This window comes from Echinops telfairi, unplaced genomic scaffold (genome assembly GCF_000313985.2).
Source record: "Echinops telfairi isolate 266 unplaced genomic scaffold, ASM31398v2 ScPeMD7_2;HRSCAF=8, whole genome shotgun sequence".
Classification (NCBI taxonomy): Eukaryota; Metazoa; Chordata; class Mammalia; order Afrosoricida; family Tenrecidae; genus Echinops; species Echinops telfairi.
In genome coordinates this window covers 55,070,042-55,075,117 of record NW_022103898.1, presented here as the reverse complement: position 1 = coordinate 55,075,117, position 5,076 = coordinate 55,070,042, and the positions used below count along the sequence as shown (strand labels likewise).

General features: G+C 39.7%; 1 protein-coding gene across 1 annotated transcript in view; it reads right to left on the bottom strand.

Annotated features, from left to right (window-relative positions):
- OSBPL8 (oxysterol binding protein like 8) overlaps window positions 1-5,076 on the bottom strand; it is a 211,778-nt gene that overhangs the window by 201,205 nt on the left and 5,497 nt on the right. The window lies entirely within an intron of this gene.

Genomic DNA, 5,076 nt, shown 5'->3' with positions numbered 1-5,076 from the left:
AACATAAGTCAACTAGCTCTAGAGCCTGTGCCATTCTTCCTCTCTAAGTTTCTGAAATAACACTAAGAGGATCCTTCTATTATTATGAATTAATATTTGTGAAGTACACCTTATGAAACAGCCTAGGAATGACTACCAGCTTAACTACCAGATGCACATAGCACAGTTTTCCTTTATTTCTGGATTATGATCTTAGGTTACAGTCACACAAAAAATATGCAAAATTATACAATAAACGAAGTTTGTTTTCAGAAGTTCCATACTCCAATGTAACAATATACCTGATAGTCTCAGATCCAAGGCTTCTCACTTCTGTACTTCCACCTGGTAATAGTGTTACTTAGACTGGATTGCTCAGTTCCCAAATCTATTACATTGACACCTCATCAAAATATACCTACATTATCCATAATACATAAATTATAGAATTTTATACTTTCCTCAAGAGCCTGAGTCTTCCTTGTAAGAAACCACCTAATCTGATTAACTACTCCTACCTTACAGTTAGATAAATTTCATTCCTCGAATATCACCACTCTAAAGTGAACCGTATCAATTCTATGTGAAATTCATATTATTTAAAATATATACAAATATTTTAATAGTTTAACAATACAATTGAAAATACTATATCTCTTGTGGTCTTACATATCTAGTGTAACCTAGAATTCCCTAGTAAAAAAACAGCAATTTAATGAACAATAAAATAATTATTTGCTTTACTCCAAGAATTTTTAAGATTTACAAATAGGATGTCAGTCAAATATGAGTAAAATGGATAAGGGAAATCAAGGCTACATTCATCAAAGTGTAGGAAGCCTAGAAGGGCAATGGACCAGCCAAATCAGGCACAGAAACATAAGGTTTTTTTAAATAACAATTGCTGTCGAGTCGATTCTAAGTCATGGAGACTGCACATTTCAGAGTAGAACTGTGCTCTTTCAGGTTTTCATGCCTGTGACGTTAAAGAAGCAGCTCGCCAAGTCTCTCTTCTGCCATAACTCTGGGTGAGTTCACACTGCAAATCTTTCAGTTAGTAGCTGAGCTCTTAACACTGTGCAAGAAGGACAAATTATTAAGCTCAAAACTTGTCATACCAGACAACCACAAATAAACTATACAACAAAGTATAGCTTAGTGTTGAGCCACCTTGAAGGAGACCTCGTATTGTCTGGAGTCACTCCTCCAAGAAGGGAGAAATTGGAGAAGACCATCATTTGAAGCTATATAACATTGAGACAAGGCTGGGACAAATCAATGGGCCCTCCATAGGAATGGAAGGAGAACCTTGACGAAAAATCAAGTTAAGACCAGAGGAAGGGAGCATCTACATTTTGGAGGAGAGTTCTGTTTGGTGAGTATGATGGGTGAATGGGGAGAAGTAACCTCACATTGGGTAGGGATGCTAAACAATGATTGTAAGGAACCTAGGAGGACAGTAGAGCAGATTTTATGTTCCTAGGTAGACACTACCCAACCCTTCGTGAACCATGCCACGGACTGAGCACCATGACGACCTTGAATGCTGACCTTGCAGGTAGCATGGCGTGACCCAGGAGCTACTCCAGAGCTTAACACAGAGGTTTGGCTTAATGAACTGAGCCCTTCCTCAAAGTTACCTGCACCCTAGGACTCCAGGCTAGGGTACTCAGATGGGCGAGGAATGGCTAACCAGGGCTATGGAAGTGGCATTCGACCTTGGGGGGAACCCCCCACTTGGTCAGTGTTCAATAGAAAGGGACCCAGAATCACCATCTATTTAGTACCTCGATGTCCCCCTGCAGTGATATGACAGGTTTTGATCTGTTGGGCAAAGATCTGCACTTGAAAGAATTGATCCAGGAAAGTTTCCCCTGACACCAATCCCCATGCTTAGGGTAAACAAAGTTCAACTGAAGGGAGATCAAACTGTGTAGGGCAACAACTCATGGGTTGCAGCTCACAAGAGACTCCTCGTACCAGCAAAAGCATACAGAGTGCTGTGTCAATGGAAAAATTGATGATGCTGTCAGTGCAATGTCTTATACCCCAGGGGAATGATTGATAACGTTTTACTTTTTTGTTTCTATGGGTTTTTGTTTTCCTGACTTTTGTTTGCTGGTTGGTTTATTGCTGTTGTTGGGGTGGCTGGTCCTACAGGGTTTTGATTTTGTCATAAAAAGAAAACCGGAGTCGTGCATATTCTGTGGACAAGCAGATGGATTCTGGGCTCCCACTTTACTTTAGCCTAAATCCAAGAACAGTTAGTTCTGGTAACATGGCCCTGCTCACACTCACCTTCATGAAATGATCACTGAAGATAAGGGAGCTACAGCAAAGTGTGGTGAAGAAAGCAGATGGTTCCTGGCATCAATCAGAATAGTGTGTGGGGTCTTAAAAGCTTGTATTCAAACAAGCAACCATCTAAGTGTGGAGTCAACTAATCCACCATGGAAGAAGCACACCAGCTTGTGTGATCCAAAGACCATTTAAAAATACAAATATAAAAAACAATACAAATATGACAAAGGGAAAGGTATCAGAGCTTAAATTGTGAACACCGAATTTGTAGAAGGCTATGGAGGACAGTAGGAACCCAAAACCCATCTGCAGAACACTAGTCAGATTAAGCCACTGGCAGATCCCCTCGAACCACAGGCAAGGGTCTTGAACAGCTTTACTATCAGACAGAGATCACTGTAATCTTGATTATGTTGGATTAAACTTGATAATTAGTCAGTTGATCTCCCTCTTGACCCAACCTGAGTTTGTTCTAGGTGCAAGTGTTTCTTTCTTGTTTCATGACAAAAAAAATTTCTTCCCTAGCCTTTTAAATATTATTGTTGGTCTTTTTTTCCCTGCTCATTATTTGTATTTTTATCTTTATATATTATTTTATCCTTACCACTTTAAAAAATTTTTTTTAATTTAGTGTTTAGAAGGGCAGGCTTTGATGGCAAATGTCAAGTCAGATCTCAAGTTCAAGTCCTGGCTCCACCATTTACTACTTAACCTCTCTATAACTCAGTCTTCTCATTTGAATTTTTAAAAAGGGCAAGAAATTGCTTGATTTTTAATGTCACCAATGGATTTTTAGTGTCACCATGGCTGTCAAACTGATTCTGATGCATAATACCCCAAAAGGTCAGAAGAGAACTGCCCCATAGGGCTTAAGGCTGTAAATCTTTAAAGAAGCAGACTGCTCTATCTTTCTTGGACAGAGTGGCTGGTAGGTTTAAATTGCAGACTTTACAGTAACCAACCAAGTGCTTAACCACTGCACCACAGGATTTCTATTTTAGTGTCATACCCAAACCAAAGGAGGCTTGGTGGATCAGTCAGCAATTTGAAACTAACAGCCACTCATCGGGAAGATGAGGCTAACTACTCCTATAAAGAGTTAGTCTCAGAAATCCACAAGGGCAGTCTGCCCTATCCTCTAAGGTAACTATGAGTCAAAAACAACTCCATGGCAGTGAGTGATAGATGCAAATCAAACCCACCTCCATTAAGTCTATACTAACACATAGCAACTCTTTAGGACAGAGTAGAACTCTGCCCCATTGAGTTTGAGACTTTAAACCAGTGGTTGTCAACCTTCCTAATGCTGCCACCCTTTAATACAGTTCCACATGTTGTGGTGACCCCATCCCCATCCCCAACCATAAACTATTTTCGTTGCTACTTCATAACAGTAATTTTGCTACTGTTATGAACCAGGCGACCCCTGTGAAAGTGTCATTCAACTCCCACAGTGGTCGCGACTCACAGGTTGAGAACCGCTGCTTTAAACCTTTATGGGAGCTGAGTCTCCTCATTTTTGTTCCAAGGAGCAGCTGATGAGTTCAAACTGCTGAACCTGCACTTAGCAGCTCAATGCTACCCGGAGTCATATTTTAGGATTATGGTGATTATTAAATCTGGTTTCTGTTATTTCTAAAACAATACCTGGTGCATGATAAGTAGTCAATGCCTATTTACTGTATTACTGAAACACCTTTAGAAACTATAATAATCTCCCTCTGAATCTATTAAGCTTTGAATCACCCTAAATTAAAAAAAAAAAACTTCTTTTTTTCTGAAAAGGATCTTCCTGCATTAAAACTATTTCTTTTTATTTCAGTGCTTTGTGACTATGAAAGATGGTAAGTGTCATCTTTATAATAAGACTCAGTCTTTTAAAAAATAATATTCTCGAACATATATTATAGGATAAAAAACTGACTCATGAATCTTATGCACTACAAAGAGTACACAAAACATCATGAAATGTGGAGACTTATAAAATGACAAACAGCTACTAGAGCAAAAGGCTTAGATACAAAATGATTCAGAACTCTAATATTAACTTGCACAAAAAATAATGGAGTCTAGCATGAAACACAGCAGGTTGAGTTCCTTCTTAAAGTCATTGGATCACTAAAGACACAAGATATTTTTGACAGTTTTTTCCCTAATAGCAGGAAAATACCTGTTTACTCACACATAAATATATATATACACAGTAGCAAAAAACTTCTTCAAAAATTGATTTGACCCCTAGAAGAATTTACTTCAGAGGACAGCACTGAATCTGCAGTTCCGGGAGAGGAACATGTCTGATCAGAGCACACGGGAGCAAATGAAGTTGGAGGAAGAGAGAGTGGAGCACATCCTGGCCCACCATGCCTTGAACACGAAATTCCCGCTCAGAGCAGCCAGTCCACAGAAAAGACCACATGGCCAGCTCCACTATGAGACACAACATCCCTCACTGACCCATAGCCCTACAGGGGATAACACTGGAGACACAGTGTGGGAATTCCTGATCCCACCACACCAAGGCAAAACACTAAGGGCGTGCAACAGAACAGCAAGGGGAACAGAGCATCGAAGTTCCCAGAGAATACCAAAGATAGACTTTGGGGCCAGGCCTTGGGGCCCCAACAGACTCGACTGGAAAACGCTCCTAAAGGCCAACAAACAGTCCTTGAACAAGCTTTTCTTTCTTGTCGTTGTGTTTTGTTTTGTTTTGTCATTAGCTTGTTAGTGTTGTTGTTTTGCTTTTTTCTGTTGCTTGGTTTTGCTCTGTCTTGTTTTTGTGCATGTTATTATCTC